This window comes from Equus caballus, chromosome 5, assembly GCF_041296265.1.
Source record: "Equus caballus isolate H_3958 breed thoroughbred chromosome 5, TB-T2T, whole genome shotgun sequence".
NCBI lineage: Eukaryota > Metazoa > Chordata > Mammalia > Perissodactyla > Equidae > Equus > Equus caballus.
Genome location: NC_091688.1, coordinates 50,537,657 through 50,557,811, shown reverse-complemented (window position 1 = coordinate 50,557,811; position 20,155 = coordinate 50,537,657).

Genomic DNA, 20,155 nt, shown 5'->3' with positions numbered 1-20,155 from the left:
TGTAAGAGATGTTCCCGGTAGGCTGTAAGAGCACTGTGCAGAGCGTGTTGCTTCTTAGCTTCCCAAGGAGCTGGAAGCGAGATGCTTTGGGGCCCAACTCGCCCTTTGGAAAGAAGCCTGCACGTTGTCCCTTTCAGCTCTAGGGCAATGTAGCACACCCAGAGCAGAAGTTCCACTTGAGCCAGATCAGGCCTACAAAGAAAGTGCGTTTCACAGGCCTTTGTAAGAGATGTTCCCGGTAGGCTGTAAGAGCACTGTGCAGAGCGAGTTGTTTCTTAGCTTCCCAAAGAGCTGGAAGCAAGATGCTTTCCGGCCCAACTCGCCCTTTGGAAAGAAGCCTGCACGTTGTTCCTTTCAGCTCTAGGGCAATGTAGCACACCCAGAGCAGAAGTTCCACTTGAGCCAGATCAGGCCTACAAAGAAAGTGCGTTTCACAGGCCTTTGTAAGAGATGTTCCCGGTAGGCTGTAAGAGCACTGTGCAGAGCGAGTTGTTTCTTAGCTTCCCAAAGAGCTGGAAGCGAGATGCTTTGGGGCCCAACTCGCCCTTTGGAAAGAAGCCTGCACGTTGTCCCTTTCAGCTCTAGGGCAATGTAGCACACCCAGAGCAGAAGTTCCACTTGAGCCAGATCAGGCCTACAAAGAAAGTGCGTTTCACAGGCCTTTGTAAGAGATGTTCCCGGTAGGCTGTAAGAGCACTGTGCAGAGCGAGTTGTTTCTTAGCTTCCCAAAGAGCTGGAAGCAAGATGCTTTCCGGCCCAACTCGCCCTTTGGAAAGAAGCCTGCACGTTGTTCCTTTCAGCTCTAGGGCAATGTAGCACACCCAGAGCAGAAGTTCTACTTCAGCCAGATCAGGCCTGCAAAGAAACTGCATTTCACAGGCCTTTGTAGTGATGCTCCCGGTAGGCTGTAAGAGCACTGTGCAGAGCGAGTTGTTTCATAGCTAGCCCAAAGAGCTGGAAGCAAGATGCTTTGGGGCCCAACTCGCCCTTTGGAAAGAAGCCTGCACGTTGTGCCTTTCAGCTCTAGGGCAATGTAGAGCACCCAGAGCAGAAGTTCCACTGCAGCCAGATCAGGCCTGCAAAGAAACTGCGTTTCACAGGCCTTTGTAAGAGATGTTCCCGGTAGGCTGTAAGAGCACTGTGCAGAGCGAGTTGTTTCTTAGCTTCCCAAAGAGCTGGAAGCAAGATGCTTTGGGCCCAACTCGCCCTTTGGAACGAAGCCTGCACGTTGTGCCTTTCAGCTCTAGCGCCATGTAGCACACCCAGAGCAGAAGTTCTAGTTCAGCCAGATCAGGCCTGCAAAGAAACTGCATTTCACAGGCCTTTGTAACTGATGCTCCCGGTAGGCTGTAAGAGCACTGTGCAGAGCGAGTTGTTTCATGGCTAGCCCAAAGAGCTGGAAGCAAGATGCTTTGGGGCCCAACTCGCCCTTTGGAAACAGGCCTGCACGTTGTGCCCTTCAGCTCTAGGGCAATGTAGCACACCCAGAGCAGAAGTTCTAGTTCAGCGTGATCAGGCCTGCAAAGAAACTGCATTTCACAGGCCTTTGTTAGTGATGGTTCCGGTAGGCTGTAAGAGCACTGTGCAGAGCGAGTTGTTTCATAGCTAGCCCAAAGAGCTGGAAGCAAGATGCTTTGGGGCCCAACTCGCCTTTTGCAAAGAAGCCTGCACATTGTGCCTTTCAGCTCTAGGGCCATGAAGCACACCCAGAGCAGAAGTTCTACTTCAGCCAGATGAGGCCTGCAAAGAAACTGCGTTTCACAGGCCTTTGTAAGAGATGTTCCCGGTAGGCTGTAAGAGCACTGTGCAGAGCGAGTTGTTTCTTAGCTTCCCAAAGAGCTGGAAGCAAGATGCTTTGGGGCCCAACTCGCCCTTTGGAAAGAAGCCTGCAGGTTGTGCCTTTCAGCTCTAGGCCATGTAGCACACCCAGAGCAGAAGTTCTACTTCAGCCACATCAGGCCTGCAAAGAAACTGCGTTTCACAGGCCTTTGTAAGAGATGTTCCCGGTAGGCTGTAAGAGCACTGTGCAGAGCGAGTAGTTTCTTAGCTTCCCAAGGAGCTGGAAGCAAAATGCTTTGCGGCCCAACTCGCCCTTTGCAAAGAAGCCTGCACGTTGTGCCTTTCAGCTCTAGGGCAATGTAGCACACGCAGAGCAGAAGTTCTAGTTCAGCCAGATCAGGCCTGCAAAGAAACTGCGTTTCACAGGCCTTTGTAAGAGATGTTCCCGGTAGGCTGTAAGAGCACTGTGCAGAGCGACTTGTTTCTTAGCTTCCCAAAGAGCTGGAAGCAAGATGCTTTGCGGCCCAAGTCGCCCTTTTGAAAGAAGCCTGCACGTTGTGCCTTTCAGCTCTAGGCCAATGTAGCACACCCAGAGCAGAAGTTCTACTTCAGCCAGCTCAGGCCTGCAAAGAAACTGCGTTTCACAGGCCTTTGTAAGAGATGTTCCCCGTAGGCTGTAAGAGCACTGTGCAGAGCGAGTTGTTTCTTAGCTTCCCAAAGAGCTGGAAGCAAGATGCTTTGGGGCCCAACTCGCCCTTTGCAAAGAAGCCTGCACGTTGTGCCTTTCAGCTCTAGGGCAATGTAGCACACCCAGAGCAGAAGTTCTACTTCAGCCCAATCAGGCCTGCAAAGAAACTGCGTTTCACAGGCCTTTGTAAGAGATATTCCCGGTAGGCAGTAAGAGCACTGTGCAGAGCGAGTTGTTTCTTAGCTTCCCAAAGAGCTGGAAGCAAGACGCTTTGGGGCCCAACTCGCCCTTTGGAAAGAAGCCTGCACGTTGTGCCTTTCAGCTCTAGGGCAATGTAGCACACCCAGAGCAGAAGTTCCACTTCATCCAGATCAGGCCTGCAAAGAAACTGCGTTTCACAGGCCTTTGTAAGAGATGTTCCCGGTAGGCTGTAAGAGCACTGTGCAGAGCGAGTTGTTTCTTACCTTCCCAAAGATCTGGAAGCAAGAAGCTTTGGGGCCCAACTCGCCCTTTGGAAAGAAGCCTGCACGTTGTGCCTTTCAGCTCTAGGCCAATGTAGCACACCCAGAGCAGAAGTTCTACTTCAGCCAGATCAGGCCTGCAAAGAAACTGCGTTTCACAGGCCTTTGTAAGAGATGTTCCCTGTAGGCTGTAAGAGCACTGTGCAGAGCGAGTTGTTTCATAGCTAGCCCAAAGAGCTGGAAGCAAGATGCTTTGGGGCCCAACTCGCCCTTTCTAAAGAAGCCTGCACGTTGTGCCTTTCAGCTCTAGGCCAATGTAGCACACCCAGAGCAGAAGTTCTACTTCAGCGAGATCAGGCCTGCAAAGAAACTGCGTTTCACAGGCCTTTGTAAGAGATGTTCCCGGTAGGCTGTAAGAGCACTGTGCAGAGCGAGTTGTTTCTTAGCTTCCCAAAGAGCTGGAAGCAAGATGCTTTGCAGCCCAACTCGCCCTTTGCAAAGAAGCCTGCACGTTGTGCCTTTCAGCTCTAGGGCAATGTAGCACACCCAGAGCAGAAGTTCTACTTCAGCCAGATCAGGCCTGCAAAGAAACTGCGTTTCACAGGCCTTTGTAAGAGATGTTCCCGGTAGGCTGTAAGAGCACTGTGCAGAGCGAGTTGTTTCTTAGCTTCCCAAAGAGCTGGAAGCAAGATGCTTTGGGGCCCAACTCGCCCTTTGCAAAGAAGCCTGCACGTTGTGCCTTTCAGCTCTAGGCCAATGTAGCACACCCAGAGCAGAAGTTCCACTTCAGCCAGATCAGGCCTGCAAAGAAACTGCCTTTCACAGGCCTTTGTAAGAGATGTTCCCGGTAGGCTGTGAGAGCACTGTGCAGAGCGAGTTGTTTCTCAGCTTCCCAAAGAGCTGGAAGCAAGATGCTTTGCGGCCCAACTCGCCCTTTGGAAAGAAGCCTGCACGTTGTTCCTTTCAGCTCTAGGGCAATGTAGAACACCCAGAGCAGAAGTTCTACTTCAGCCAGATCAGGCCTGCAAAGAAACTGCATTTCACAGGCCTTTGTAGTGATGCTCCCGGTAGGCTGTAAGAGCACTCTGCAGAGCGAGTTGTTTCATGGCTAGCCCAAAGAGCTGGAAGCAAGATGCTTTGGGGCCCAACTCGCCCTTTGGAAAGAAGCCTGCACGTTGTGCCTTTCAGCTCTAGGCCAATGTAGCACACCCAGAGCAGAAGTTCTACATCAGCCAGATCAGGCCTGCAAAGAAACTGCGTTTCACAGGCCTTTGTAAGCGATGTTCCCGTTAGGGTGTAAGAGCACTGTGCAGAGCGAGTTGTTTATTAGCTTCCCAAAGAGCTGGAAGCAAGATGCTTTGGGGCCCAACTCGCCCTTTGCAAAGAAGCCTGCACGTTGTGCCTTTCAGCTCTAGGGCAATGTAGCACACCCAGAGCAGAAGTTCTACTTCAGCCAGATCAGGCCTGCAAAGAAACTGCGTTTCACAGGCCTTTGTAGCTGATGCTCCCGGTAGGCTGTAAGACCACTGTGCAGAGCGAGTTGTTTCTTAGCTTCCCAAAGAGCTGGAAGCAAGATGCTTTGGGGCCCAACTCGCCCTTTGGAAAGAAGCGTGCACGTTGTGCCTTTCAGCTCTAGGGCAATGTAGAGCACGCAGAGCAGAAGTTCCACTTCAGCCAGATCAGGCCTGCAAAGAAACTGCATTTCACAGGCTTTGTAACTGATGCTCCCGGTAGGCTGTAAGAGCACTGTGCAGAGCGAGTTGTTTCATAGCTAGCCCAAAGAGCTGGAAGCAAGATGCTTTGGGGCCCAACTCGCCCTTTGGAAACAGGCCTGCACGTTGTGCCCTTCAGCTCTAGGGCAATGTAGCACACCCAGAGCAGAAGTTCCACTTCAGCCAGATCAGGCCTGCAAAGAAACTGCATTTCACAGGCCTTTGTTAGTGATGGTTCCGGTAGGCTGTAAGAGCACTGTGCAGAGCGAGTTGTTTCATAGCTAGCCCAAAGAGCTGGAAGCAAGATGCTTCGGGGCCCAACTCGCCTTTTGCAAAGAAGCCTGCACATTGTGCCTTTCAGCTCTAGGGCCATGAAGCACACCCAGAGCAGAAGTTCTACTTCAGCCAGATCAGGCCTGCAAAGAAACTGCGTTTCACAGGCCTTTGTAAGAGATGTTCCCGGTAGGCTGTAAGAGCACTGTGCAGAGCGAGTTGTTTCTTAGCTTCCCAAAGAGCTGGAAGCAAGACGCTCTGGGGCCCAACTCGCCCTTTGGAAAGAAGCCTGCACGTTGTGCCTTTCAGCTCTAGGGCAATGTAGCACACCCAGAGCAGAAGTTCTACTTCATCGAGATCAGGCCTGCAAAGAAACTGCGTTTCACAGGCCTTTGTAAGAGATATTCCCGGTAGGCAGTAAGAGCACTGTGCAGAGCGAGTTGTTTCTTAGCTTCCCAAAGAGCTGGAAGCAAGATGCTTTGGGGCCCAACTCGCCCTTTGGAAAGAAGCCTGCACGTTGTGCCTTTCAGCTCTAGGGCAATGTAGCACACCCAGAGCAGAAGTTCCACTTCATCCAGATCATGCCTGCAAAGAAACTGCGTTTCACAGGCCTTTGTAAGAGATGTTCCCGGTAGGCTGTAAGAGCACTGTGCTGAGCGAGTTGTTTCTTAGCTTCCCAAAGAGCTGGAAGCAAGAAGCTTTGGGGCCCAACTCGCCCTTTGGAAAGAAGCCTGCACGTTGTGCCTTTCAGCTCTAGGCCAATGTAGCACACCCAGAGCAGAAGTTCTACTTCAGCCAGATCAGGCCTGCAAAGAAACTTCGTTTCACAGGCCTTTGTAAGAGATGTTCCCTGTAGGTTGTAAGAGCACTGTGCAGAGCGAGTTGTTTCATAGCTAGCCCAAAGAGCTGGAAGCAAGATGCTTTGGGGCCCAACTCGCCCTTTGGAAAGAAGCCTGCACGTTGTGCCTTTCAGCTCTAGGCCAATGTAGCACACCCAGAGCAGAAGTTCTACTTCAGCGAGATCAGGCCTGCAAAGAAACTGCGTTTGACAGGCCTTTGTAAGAGATGTTCCCGGTAGGCTGTAAGAGCACTGTGCAGAGCGAGTTGTTTCTTAGCTTCCCAAGGAGCTGGAAGCAAGATGCTTTGTGGCCCAACTCGCCCTTTGCAAAGAAGCCTGCACGTTGTGCCTTTCAGCTCTAGGCCAATGTAGCACACCCAGAGCAGAAGTTCTACTTCAGCCAGATCAGGCCTGCAAAGAAAGTGCGTTTCACAGGCCTTTGTAAGAGATGTTCCCGGTAGGCTGTAAGAGCACTGTGCAGAGCGAGTTGTTTCTTAGCTTCCCAAAGAGCTGGAAGCAAGATGCTTTGGGGCCCAACTCGCCCTTTGGAAAGAAGCCTGCACGTTGTGCCTTTCAGCTCTAGGGCAATGTAGCACACACAGAGCAGAAGTTCTACTTCAGCCAGATCAGGCCTGCAAAGAAACTGCGTTTGAGATGCCTTTGTAAGAGATGTTCCCGGTAGGCTGTAAAAGCACTGTGCAGAGCGAGTTGTTTCTTAGCTTCCCAAAGAGCTGGAAGCAAGAAGCTTTGGGGCCCAACTCGCCCTTTGGAAAGAAGCCTGCACGTTGTGCCTTTCAGCTCTAGGCCAATGTAGCACACCCAGAGCAGAAGTTCTACTTCAGCCAGATCAGGCCTGCAAAGAAACTGCGTTTCACAGGCCTTTGTAAGAGATGTTCCCTGTAGGCTGTAAGAGCACTGTGCAGAGCGAGTTGTTTCATAGCTAGCCCAAAGAGCTGGAAGCAAGATGCTTTGGGGCCCAACTCGCCCTTTCTAAAGAAGCCTGCACGTTGTGCCTTTCAGCTCTAGGCCAATGTAGCACACCCAGAGCAGAAGTTCTACTTCAGCGAGATCAGGCCTGCAAAGAAACTGCGTTTCACAGGCCTTTGTAAGAGATGTTCCCGGTAGGCTGTAAGAGCACTGTGCAGAGCGAGTTGTTTCTTAGCTTCCCAAAGAGCTGGAAGCAAGATGCTTTGCAGCCCAACTCGCCCTTTGCAAAGAAGCCTGCACGTTGTGCCTTTCAGCTCTAGGGCAATGTAGCACACCCAGAGCAGAAGTTCCACTTCAGCCAGATCAGGCCTGCAAAGAAACTGCGTTTCACAGGCCTTTGTAAGAGATGTTCCCGGTAGGCTGTAAGAGCACTGTGCAGAGCGAGTTGTTTCTTAGCTTCCCAAAGAGCTGGAAGCAAGATGCTTTGGTGCCCAACTCGCCCTTTGGAAAGAAGCCTGCACGTTGTGCCTTTCAGCTCTAGGCCAATGTAGCACACACAGAGCAGAAGTTCTACTTCAGCCAGATCAGGCCTGCAAAGAAACTGCGTTTGAGATGCCTTTGTAAGAGATGTTCCCAGTAGGCTGTAAAAGCACTGTGCAGAGCGAGTTGTTTCTTAGCTTCCCAAAGAGCTGGAAGCAAGATGCTTTGGGGCCCAACTCGCCCTTTGGAAAGAAGCCTGCACGTTGTGCCTTTCAGCTCTAGGGAAATGTAGCACAGCCAGAGCAGAAGTTCTGGTTCAGCCAGATTAGGCCTGCAAAGAAACTGCATTTCACAGGCCTTTGTAACTGATGCTCCCGGTAGGCTGTAAGAGCACTGTGCAGAGCGAGTTGTTTCTTAGCTTCCCAAAGAGCTGGAAGCAAGATGCTTTGGGGCCCAACTCGCCCTTTGGAAAGAAGCCTGCACGTTGTGCCTTTCAGCTCTAGGGCAATGTAGCACACCCAGAGCAGAAGTTCTACTTCAGCCAGATCAGGCCTGCAAAGAAACTGCGTTTCACAGGCCTTTGTAAGAGATGTTCCCGGTAGGCTGTAAGAGCACTGTGCAGAGCGAGTTGTTTCTTAGCTTCCCAAAGAGCTGGAAGCAAGATGCTTTGGGGCCCAACTCGCCCTTTGCAAAGAAGCCTGCACGTTGTGCCTTTCAGCTCTAGGCCAATGTAGCACACCCAGAGCAGAAGTTCCACTTCAGCCAGATCAGGCCTGCAAAGAAACTGCCTTTCACAGGCCTTTGTAAGAGATGTTCCCGGTAGGCTGTGAGAGCACTGTGCAGAGCGAGTTGTTTCTCAGCTTCCCAAAGAGCTGGAAGCAAGATGCTTTGCGGCCCAACTCGCCCTTTGGAAAGAAGCCTGCACGTTGTTCCTTTCAGCTCTAGGGCAATGTAGAACACCCAGAGCAGAAGTTCTACTTCAGCCAGATCAGGCCTGCAAAGAAACTGCATTTCACAGGCCTTTGTAGTGATGCTCCCGGTAGGCTGTAAGAGCACTCTGCAGAGCGAGTTGTTTCATGGCTAGCCCAAAGAGCTGGAAGCAAGATGCTTTGGGGCCCAACTCGCCCTTTGGAAAGAAGCCTGCACGTTGTGCCTTTCAGCTCTAGGCCAATGTAGCACACCCAGAGCAGAAGTTCTACATCAGCCAGATCAGGCCTGCAAAGAAACTGCGTTTCACAGGCCTTTGTAAGCGATGTTCCCGTTAGGGTGTAAGAGCACTGTGCAGAGCGAGTTGTTTATTAGCTTCCCAAAGAGCTGGAAGCAAGATGCTTTGGGGCCCAACTCGCCCTTTGCAAAGAAGCCTGCACGTTGTGCCTTTCAGCTCTAGGGCAATGTAGCACACCCAGAGCAGAAGTTCTACTTCAGCCAGATCAGGCCTGCAAAGAAACTGCGTTTCACAGGCCTTTGTAGCTGATGCTCCCGGTAGGCTGTAAGAGCACTGTGCAGAGCGAGTTGTTTCTTAGCTTCCCAAAGAGCTGGAAGCAAGATGCTTTGGGGCCCAACTCGCCCTTTGGAAAGAAGCGTGCACGTTGTGCCTTTCAGCTCTAGGGCAATGTAGAGCACGCAGAGCAGAAGTTCCACTTCAGCCAGATCAGGCCTGCAAAGAAACTGCATTTCACAGGCTTTGTAACTGATGCTCCCGGTAGGCTGTAAGAGCACTGTGCAGAGCGAGTTGTTTCATAGCTAGCCCAAAGAGCTGGAAGCAAGATGCTTTGGGGCCCAACTCGCCCTTTGGAAACAGGCCTGCACGTTGTGCCCTTCAGCTCTAGGGCAATGTAGCACACCCAGAGCAGAAGTTCCACTTCAGCCAGATCAGGCCTGCAAAGAAACTGCATTTCACAGGCCTTTGTTAGTGATGGTTCCGGTAGGCTGTAAGAGCACTGTGCAGAGCGAGTTGTTTCATAGCTAGCCCAAAGAGCTGGAAGCAAGATGCTTCGGGGCCCAACTCGCCTTTTGCAAAGAAGCCTGCACATTGTGCCTTTCAGCTCTAGGGCCATGAAGCACACCCAGAGCAGAAGTTCTACTTCAGCCAGATCAGGCCTGCAAAGAAACTGCGTTTCACAGGCCTTTGTAAGAGATGTTCCCGGTAGGCTGTAAGAGCACTGTGCAGAGCGAGTTGTTTCTTAGCTTCCCAAAGAGCTGGAAGCAAGACGCTCTGGGGCCCAACTCGCCCTTTGGAAAGAAGCCTGCACGTTGTGCCTTTCAGCTCTAGGGCAATGTAGCACACCCAGAGCAGAAGTTCTACTTCATCGAGATCAGGCCTGCAAAGAAACTGCGTTTCACAGGCCTTTGTAAGAGATATTCCCGGTAGGCAGTAAGAGCACTGTGCAGAGCGAGTTGTTTCTTAGCTTCCCAAAGAGCTGGAAGCAAGATGCTTTGGGGCCCAACTCGCCCTTTGGAAAGAAGCCTGCACGTTGTGCCTTTCAGCTCTAGGGCAATGTAGCACACCCAGAGCAGAAGTTCCACTTCATCCAGATCATGCCTGCAAAGAAACTGCGTTTCACAGGCCTTTGTAAGAGATGTTCCCGGTAGGCTGTAAGAGCACTGTGCTGAGCGAGTTGTTTCTTAGCTTCCCAAAGAGCTGGAAGCAAGAAGCTTTGGGGCCCAACTCGCCCTTTGGAAAGAAGCCTGCACGTTGTGCCTTTCAGCTCTAGGCCAATGTAGCACACCCAGAGCAGAAGTTCTACTTCAGCCAGATCAGGCCTGCAAAGAAACTTCGTTTCACAGGCCTTTGTAAGAGATGTTCCCTGTAGGTTGTAAGAGCACTGTGCAGAGCGAGTTGTTTCATAGCTAGCCCAAAGAGCTGGAAGCAAGATGCTTTGGGGCCCAACTCGCCCTTTGGAAAGAAGCCTGCACGTTGTGCCTTTCAGCTCTAGGCCAATGTAGCACACCCAGAGCAGAAGTTCTACTTCAGCGAGATCAGGCCTGCAAAGAAACTGCGTTTGACAGGCCTTTGTAAGAGATGTTCCCGGTAGGCTGTAAGAGCACTGTGCAGAGCGAGTTGTTTCTTAGCTTCCCAAGGAGCTGGAAGCAAGATGCTTTGTGGCCCAACTCGCCCTTTGCAAAGAAGCCTGCACGTTGTGCCTTTCAGCTCTAGGCCAATGTAGCACACCCAGAGCAGAAGTTCTACTTCAGCCAGATCAGGCCTGCAAAGAAAGTGCGTTTCACAGGCCTTTGTAAGAGATGTTCCCGGTAGGCTGTAAGAGCACTGTGCAGAGCGAGTTGTTTCTTAGCTTCCCAAAGAGCTGGAAGCAAGATGCTTTGGGGCCCAACTCGCCCTTTGGAAAGAAGCCTGCACGTTGTGCCTTTCAGCTCTAGGGCAATGTAGCACACACAGAGCAGAAGTTCTACTTCAGCCAGATCAGGCCTGCAAAGAAACTGCGTTTGAGATGCCTTTGTAAGAGATGTTCCCGGTAGGCTGTAAAAGCACTGTGCAGAGCGAGTTGTTTCTTAGCTTCCCAAAGAGCTGGAAGCAAGATGCTTTGGGGCCCAACTCGCCCTTTGGAAAGAAGCCTGCACGTTGTGCCTTTCAGCTCTAGGGAAATGTAGCACAGCCAGAGCAGAAGTTCTGGTTCAGCCAGATTAGGCCTGCAAAGAAACTGCATTTCACAGGCCTTTGTAACTGATGCTCCCGGTAGGCTGTAAGAGCACTGTGCAGAGCGAGTTGTTTCTTAGCTTCCCAAAGAGCTGGAAGCAAGATGCTTTGGGGCCCAACTCGCCCTTTGGAAAGAAGCCTGCACGTTGTGCCTTTCAGCTCTAGGGCAATGTAGCACACCCAGAGCAGAAGTTCCACTTCAGCCAGATCAGGCCTGCAAAGAAACTGCGTTTCACAGGCCTTTGTAAGAGATGTTCCCGGTAGGCTGTAAGAGCACTGTGCAGAGCGAGTTGTTTCTTAGCTTCCCAAAGAGCTGGAAGCAAGATGCTTTGGGGCCCAACTCGCCCTTTGCAAAGAAGCCTGCACGTTGTGCCTTTGAGCTCTAGGCCAATGTAGCACACCCAGAGCAGAAGTTCTACTACAGCCAGATCAGGCCTGCAAAGAAACTGCGTTTCACAGGCCTTTGTAAGAGATGTTCCCGGTAGGCAGTAAGAGCACTGTGCAGAGCGAGTTGTTTCTTAGCTGCCCAAAGAGCTGGAAGCAAGATGCTTTGGGGCCCAACTCGCCCTTTGGAAAGAAGCCTGCACGTTGTGCCTTTCAGCTCTAGGGCAATGTAGCACACCCAGAGCAGAAGTTCCACTTCAGCCAGATCAGGCCTGCAAAGAAACTGCGTTTCACAGGCCTTTGTAAGAGATGTTCCCGGTAGGCTGTAAGAGCACTGTGCAGAGCGAGTTGTTTCTCAGCTTCCCAAAGAGCTGGAAGCAAGATGCTTTGCTACCCAACTCGCCCTTTGGAAAGAAGCCTGCATGTTGTTCCTTTCAGCTCTAGGGCAATGTAGCACACCCAGAGCAGAAGTTCTACTTCAGCCAGATCAGGCCTGCAAAGAAACTGCATTTCACAGGCCTTTGTAGTGATGCTCCCGGTAGGCTGTAAGAGCACTCTGCAGAGCGAGTTGTTTCATGGCTAGCCCAAAGAGCTGGAAGCAAGATGCTTTGGGGCCCAAATCGCCCTTTGGAAAGAAGCCTGCACGTTGTGCCTTTCAGCTCTAGGCCAATGTAGCACACCCAGAGCAGAAGTTCTACATCAGCCAGATCAGGCCTGCAAAGAAACTGCGTTTCACAGGCCTTTGTAAGCGATGTTCCCGGTAGGGTGTAAGAGAACTGTGCAGAGCGAGTTGTTTCTTAGCTTCCCAAAGAGCTGGAAGCAAGATGCTTTGGGGCCCAACTCGCCCTTTGGAAAGAAGCCTGCACGTTGTGCCTTTCAGCTCTAGGCCAATGTAGCACACCCAGAGCAGAAGTTCTACTTCAGCCAGATGAGGCCTGCAAAGAAACTGCGTTTCACAGGCCTTTGTAAGAGATGTTCCCGGTAGGCTGTAAGAGCACTGTGCAGAGCGAGTTGTTTCTTAGCTTCCCAAAGAGCTGGAAGCAAGATGCTTTGGGGCCCAATTCGCCCTTTGCAAAGAAGCCTGCACGTTGTGACTTTCAGCTCTAGGGCAATGTAGCACACCCAGAGCAGAAGTTCTACTTCAGCCCAATCAGGCTTGCAAAGAAACTGCGTTTCACAGGCCTTTGTAAGAGATATTCCCGGTAGGCAGTAAGAGCACTGTGCAGAGCGAGTTGTTTCTTAGCTTCCCAAAGAGCTGGAAGATGCTTTGGGGCCCAACTCGCCCTTTGGAAAGAAGCCTGCACGTTGTGCCTTTCAGCTCTAGGCCAATGTAGCACACCCAGAGCAGAAGTTCTAGTTCAGCCAGGTCAGGCCTGCAAAGAAACTGCGTTTCACAGGCCTTTGTAAGAGATGTTCCCGGTAGGCTGTAAGAGCACTGTGCAGAGCGAGTTGTTTCTTAGCTTCCGAAAGAGCTGGAAGCAAGAAGCTTTGGGGCCCAACTCGCCCTTTGGAAAAAATCCTGCACGTTGTGCCTTTCAGCTCTAGGCCAATGTAGCACACCCAGAGCAGAAGTTCTACTTCAGCCAGATCAGGCCTGCAAAGAAACTTCGTTTCACAGGCCTTTGTAAGAGATGTTCCCGGTAGGCTGTAAGAGCACTGTGCAGAGCGAGTTGTTTCATAGCTAGCCCAAAGAGCTGGAAGCAAGATGCTTTGGGGCCCAACTCGCCCTTTGGAAAGAAGCCTGCACGTTGTGCCTTTCAGCTCTAGGGCCATGTAGCACACCCAGAGCAGAAGTTCTACCTCAGCCAGATCAGGCCTGCAAAGAAACTGCGTTTGACAGGCCTTTGTATGAGATGTTCCCGGTAGGCTTTAAGAGCACTGTGCAGAGCGTGTTGTTTCTTAGCTTCCCAAAGAGCTGGAAGCAAGATGCTTTGGGGCCCAACTCGCCCTTTGGAAAGAAGCCTGCAGCTTGTGCCTTTCAGCTCTAGGCCAATGTAGCACACCCAGAGCAGAAGTTCTACTTCAGCGAGATCAGGCCTGCAAAGAAACTGCGTTTCACAGGCCTTTGTAAGGGATGTTCCCGGTAGGCTGTAAGAGCACTGTGCAGAGCGAGTTGTTTGTTACCTTCCCAAGGCGCTGGAAGCAAGATGCTTTGCGGCCCAACTCGCCCTTTGCAAAGAAGCCTGCACGTTGTGCCTTTCAGCTCTAGGGCAATGTAGCACACGCAGAGCAGAAGTTCTAGTTCAGCCAGATCAGGCCTGCAAAGAAACTGCATTTGACAGGCCTTTGTAAGAGATGTTCCCGGTAGGCTGTAAGAGCACTGTGCAGAGCGAGTTGTTTCTTAGCTTCCCAAAGAGCTGGAAGCAAGATGCTTTGGGGCCCAACTCGCCCTTTGGAAAGAAGCCTGCACGTTGTGCCTTTGAGCTCTAGGGCAATGTAGCACACCCAGGTCAGAAGTTCCACTTCAGCCAGATCAGGCCTGCAAAGAAACTCGTTTCACAGGCCTTTGTAAGAGATGTTCCCGGTAGGCTGTAAGAGCACTGTGCAGAGCGAGTTGTTTCTTAGCTTCCCAAGGAGCTGGAAGCAAGATGCTTTGGGGCCCAACTCGCCCTTTGGAAAGAAGCCTGCACGTTGTGCCTTTCAGCTCTAGGGCCATGTAGCACACCCAGAGCAGAAGTTCTAGTTCAGCCAGATCAGGCCTGCAAAGAAACTGCATTTCACAGGCCTTTGTAACTGATGCTCCCGGTAGGCTGTAAGAGCACTGTGCAGAGCGAGTTGTTTCATAGCTAGCCCAAAGAGCTGGAAGCAAGATGCTTTGGGGCCCAAATCACCCTTTGGAAAGAAGCCTGCACGTTGTGCCTTTCAGCTCTAGGGCAATGTAGCACACCCAGAGCAGAAGTTCTACTTCAGCCAGATCAGGCCTGCAAAGAAACTGCGTTTCACAGGCCTTTGTAAGAGATGTTCCCGGTAGGCTGTAAGAGCACTGTGCAGAGCGAGTTGTTTCTTAGCTTCCCAAAGAGCTGGAAGCAAGATGCTTTGGGGCCCAACTCGCCCTTTGGAAAGAAGCCTGCACGTTGTGCCTTTCAGCTCTAGGCCAATGTAGCACACCCAGAGCAGAAGTTCTATTTCAGCCACATCAGGCCTGCAACGAAACTGCGTTTCACAGGCCTTTGTAATAGATGTTCCCGGTAGGCTGTAAGAGCACTGTGCAGAGCGTGTTGTTTCTTAGCTTCCCAAGGAGCTGGAAGCAAGATGCTTTGGAGCCCAACTCGCCCTTTGGAAAGAAGCCTGCACGTTGTGCCTTTCAGCTCAGGGCCAATGTAGAACACCCAGAGCAGAAGTTCTACTTCAGCCAGATCAGGCCTGCAAAGAAACTCGTTTCACAGGCCTTTGTAAGAGATGTTCCCGGTAGGCTGTAAGAGCTCTGTGCAGAGCGAGTTGTTTCTTAGCTTCCCAAAGAGCTGGAAGCAAGATGCTTTGGGGCCCAACTCGCCCTTTGGAAAGAAGCCCGCACGCTGTGCCTTTCAGCTCTAGGCCAATGTAGCACACCCAGAGCAGAAGTTCTACTTCAGCCAGATGAGGCCTGCAAAGAAACTGCGTTTCACAGGCCTTTGTAAGAGATGTTCCCGGTAGGCTGTAAGAGCACTGTGCAGAGCGAGTTGTTTCTTAGCTTCCCAAGGAGCTGGAAGCAAGATGCTTTGCGGCCCAACTCGCCCTTTGGAAAGAAGCCTGCACGTTGTGCCTTTCAGCTCTAGGGCAATGTAGCACACGCAGAGCAGAAGTTCTAGTTCAGCCAGATCAGGCCTGCAAAGAAACTGCGTTTCACAGGCCTTTGTAAGAGATGTTCCCCGTAGGCTGTAAGAGCACTGTGCAGAGCGAGTTGTTTCTTAGCTTCCCAAAGAGCTGGAAGCAAGATGCTTTGGGGCCCAACTCGCCCTTTGGAAAGAAGCCTGCACGTTGTGCCTTTCAGCTCTAGGCCAATGTAGCACACCCAGAGCAGAAGTTCTACTTCAGCCAGATGAGGCCTGCAAAGAAACTGCGTTTCACAGGCCTTTGTAAGAGATGTTCCCGGTAGGCTGTAAGAGCACTGTGCAGAGCGACTTGTTTCTTAGCTTCCCAAGGAGCTGGAAGCAAGATGCTTTGGGGCCCAACTCGCCCTTTGGAAAGAAGCCTGCACGTTGTGCCTTTCAGCTCAGGGCCAATGTAGAACACCCAGAGCAGAAGTTCTGCTTCAGCCATGTCAGGCCTGCAAAGAAACTCGTTTCACAGGCCTTTGTAAGAGATGTTCCCGGTAGGCTGTAAGAGCACTGTGCAGAGCGAGTTGTTTCTTAGCTTCCCAAAGAGCTGGAAGCAAGATGCTTTGGGGCCCAACTCGCCCTTTGGAAAGAAGCCTGCACGTTGTGCCTTTCAGCTCTAGGCCAATGTTGCACACCCAGAGCAGAAGTTCTACCTCAGCCAGATCAGGCCTGCAAAGAAACTGCGTTTCCCAGGCCTTTGTAAGAGATGTTCCCGGTAGGCTGTAAGAGCACTGTGCAGAGCGTGTTGCTTCTTAGCTTCCCAAGGAGCTGGAAGCGAGATGCTTTGGGGCCCAACTCGCCCTTTGGAAAGAAGCCTGCACGTTGTCCCTTTCAGCTCTAGGGCAATGTAGCACACCCAGAGCAGAAGTTCCACTTGAGCCAGATCAGGCCTACAAAGAAAGTGCGTTTCACAGGCCTTTGTAAGAGATGTTCCCGGTAGGCTGTAAGAGCACTGTGCAGAGCGAGTTGTTTCTTAGCTTCCCAAAGAGCTGGAAGCAAGATGCTTTCCGGCCCAACTCGCCCTTTGGAAAGAAGCCTGCACGTTGTTCCTTTCAGCTCTAGGGCAATGTAGCACACCCAGAGCAGAAGTTCTACTTCAGCCAGATCAGGCCTGCAAAGAAACTGCATTTCACAGGCCTTTGTAGTGATGCTCCCGGTAGGCTGTAAGAGCACTGTGCAGAGCGAGTTGTTTCATAGCTAGCCCAAAGAGCTGGAAGCAAGATGCTTTGGGGCCCAACTCGCCCTTTGGAAAGAAGCCTGCACGTCGTGCCTTTCAGCTCTAGGGCAATGTAGCACACCCAGAGCAGAAGTTCCACTTCAGCCAGATCAGGCCTGCAAAGAAACTGCGTTTCACAGGCCTTTGTAATAGATGTTCCCGGTAGGCTGTAAGAGCACTGTGCAGAGCGTGTTCTTTCTTAGCTTCCCAAGGAGCTGGAAGCAAGATGCTTTGGGGCCCAACTCGCCCTTTGGAAAGAAGCCTGCACGTTGTGCCTTTCAGCTCTAGGCCAATGTAGCACACCCAGAGCAGAAGTTCTACATCGGCCAGTTCAGGCCTGCCAAGAAACTGAGTTTCACAGGCCTTTGTAAGAGATGTTCCCGGTAGGCTGTAAGAGCACTGTGCAGAGCGAGTTGTTTCTTAGCTTCCCAAAGAGCTGGAAGCAAGATGCTTTCCGGCCCAACTCGCCCTTTGGAAAGAAGCCTGCACGTTGTGCCTTTCAGCTCTAGGCCAATGTAGCACACCCAGAGCAGAAGTTCTACTTCAGCCAGATCAGGCCTGCAAAGAAACTGCATTTCACAGGCCTTTGTAAGTGATGCTCCCGGTAGGCTGTAAGAGCACTGTGCAGAGCGAGTTGTTTCATAGCTAGCCCAAAGAGCTGGAAGCAAGATGCTTTGGGGCCCAACTCGCCCTTTGGAAAGAAGCCTGCACGTTGTGCCTTTCATCTCTAGGGAAATGTAGCACACCCAGAGCAGAAGTTCTACATCAGCCAGATCAGGCCTGCAAAGAAACTGCGTTTCACAGGCCTTTGTAAGAGATGTTCCCGGTAGGCTGTAAGAGCACTGTGCAGAGCGAGTTGTTTCTTAGCTTCCCAAAGAGCTGGAAGCAAGATGCTTTGGGGCCCAACTCGCCCTTTGGAAAGAAGCCTGCACGTTGTGCCTTTCAGCTCTAGGGCAATGTAGAGCACCCAGAGCAGAAGTTCCACTGCAGCCAGATCAGGCCTGCAAAGAAACTGCGTTTCACAGGCCTTTGTAAGAGATGTTCCCGGTAGGCTGTAAGAGCACTGTGCAGAGCGAGTTGTTTCTTAGCTTCCCAAAGAGCTGGAAGCAAGATGCTTTGGGCCCAACTCGCCCTTTGGAACGAAGCCTGCACATTGTGCCTTTCAGCTCTAGCGCCATGTAGCACACCCAGAGCAGAAGTTCTAGTTCAGCCAGATCAGGCCTGCAAAGAAACTGCATTTCACAGGCCTTTGTAACTGATGCTCCCGGTAGGCTGTAAGAGCACTGTGCAGAGCGAGTTGTTCCATAGCTAGCCCAAAGAGCTGGAAGCAAGATGCTTTGGGGCCCAACTCGCCTTTTGCAAAGAAGCCTGCACATTGTGCCTTTCAGCTCTAGGGCCATGAAGCACACCCAGAGCAGAAGTTCTACTTCAGCCAGATGAGGCCTGCAAAGAAACTGCGTTTCACAGGCCTTTGTAAGAGATGTTCCCGGTAGGCTGTAAGAGCACTGTGCAGAGCGAGTTGTTTCTTAGCTTCCCAAAGAGCTGGAAGCAAGATGCTTTGGGGCCCAACTCGCCCTTTGGAAAGAAGCCTGCAGGTTGTGCCTTTCAGCTCTAGGCCAATGTAGCACACCCAGAGCAGAAGTTCTACTTCAGCCACATCAGGCCTGCAAAGAAACTGCGTTTCACAGGCCTTTGTAAGAGATGTTCCCGGTAGGCTGTAAGAGCACTGTGCAGAGCGAGTAGTTTCTTAGCTTCCCAAGGAGCTGGAAGCAAGATGCTTTGCGGCCCAACTCGCCCTTTGCAAAGAAGCCTGCACGTTGTGCCTTTCAGCTCTAGTTCAATGTAGCACACGCAGAGCAGAAGTTCTAGTTCAGCCAGATCAGGCCTGCAAAGAAACTGCGTTTCACAGGCCTTTGTAAGAGATGTTCCCGGTAGGCTGTAAGAGCACTGTGCAGAGCGAGTTGTTTCTTAGCTTCCCAAAGAGCTGGAAGCAAGATGCTTTGGGGCCCAACTCGCCCTTTGCAAAGAAGCCTGCACGTTGTGCCTTTCAGCTCTAGGGCAATGTAGCACACCCAGAGCAGAAGTTCTACTTCAGCCAGATCAGGCCTGCAAAGAAACTGCGTTTCACAGGCCTTTGTAGCTGATGCTCCCGGTAGGCTGTAAGAGCACTGTGCAGAGCGAGTTGTTTCTTAGCTTCCCAAAGAGCTGGAAGCAAGATGCTTTGGGGCCCAACTCGCCCTTTGGAAAGAAGCCTGCACGTTGTGCCTTTCAGCTCTAGGGCAATGTAGAGCACGCAGAGCAGAAGTTCCACTTCAGCCAGATCAGGCCTGCAAAGAAACTGCATTTCACAGGCCTTTGTAACTGATGCTCCCGGTAGGCTGTAAGAGCACTGTGCAGAGCGAGTTGTTTCATAGCTAGCCCAAAGAGCTGGAAGCAAGATGCTTTGGGGCCCAACTCGCCCATTGGAAACAGGCCTGCACGTTGTGCCCTTCAGCTCTAGGGCAATGTAGCACACCCAGAGCAGAAGTTCCACTTCAGCCAGATCAGGCCTGCAAAGAAACTGCATTTCACAGGCCTTTGTTAGTGATGGTTCCGGTAGGCTGTAAGAGCACTGTGCAGAGCGAGTTGTTTCATAGCTAGCCCAAAGAGCTGGAAGCAAGATGCTTCGGGGCCCAACTCGCCTTTTGCAAAGAAGCCTGCACATTGTGCCTTTCAGCTCTAGGGCCATGAAGCACACCCAGAGCAGAAGTTCTACTTCAGCCAGATCAGGCCTGCAAAGAAACTGCGTTTCACAGGCCTTTGTAAGAGATGTTCCCGGTAGGCTGTAAGAGCACTGTGCAGAGCGAGTTGTTTCTTAGCTTCCCAAAGAGCTGGAAGCAAGATGCTTTGGGGCCCAACTCGCCCTTTGGAAAGAAGCCTGCACGTTGTGCCTTTCAGCTCTAGGCCAATGTAGCACACCCAGAGCAGAAGTTCTACTTCAGCCACATCAGGCCTGCAAAGAAACTGCGTTTCACAGGCCTTTGTAAGAGATGTTCCCGGTAGGCTGTAAGAGCACTGTGCAGAGCGAGTAGTTTCTTAGCTTCCCAAGGAGCTGGAAGCAAGATGCTTTGCGGCCCAACTCGCCCTTTGCAAAGAAGCCTGCACGTTGTGCCTTTCAGCTCTAGGCCAATGTAGCACACCCAGAGCAGAAGTTCTACTTCAGCCAGATCAGGCCTGCAAAGAAACTTCGTTTCACAGGCCTTTGTAAGAGATGTTCCCGCTAGGCTGTAAGAGCACTGTGCAGAGCGAGTTGTTTCATAGCTAGCCCAAAGAGCTGGAAGCAAGATGCTTTGGGGCCCAACTCGCCCTTTGGAAAGAAGCCTGCACGTTGTGCCTTTCAGCTCTAGGGCCATGTAGCACACCCAGAGCAGAAGTTCTACCTCAGCCAGATCAGGCCTGCAAAGAAACTGCGTTTGACAGGCCTTTGTATGAGATGTTCCCGGTAGGCTTTAAGAGCACTGTGCAGAGCGTGTTGTTTCTTAGCTTCCCAAAGAGCTGGAAGCAAGATGCTTTGGGGCCCAACTCGCCCTTTGGAAAGAAGCCTGCAGCTTGTGCCTTTCAGCTCTAGGCCAATGTAGCACACCCAGAGCAGAAGTTCTACTTCAGCGAGATCAGGCCTGCAAAGAAACTGCGTTTCACAGGCCTTTGTAAGGGATGTTCGCGGTAGGCTGTAAGAGCACTGTGCAGAGCGAGTTGTTTGTTACCTTCCCAAGGAGCTGGAAGCAAGATGCTTTGCGGCCCAACTCGCCCTTTGCAAAGAAGCCTGCACGTTGTGCCTTTCAGCTCTAGGGCAATGTAGCACACGCAGAGCAGAAGTTCTAGTTCAGCCAGATCAGGCCTGCAAAGAAACTGCATTTCACAGGCCTTTGTAGTGATGCTCCCGGTAGGCTGTAAGAGCACTGTGCA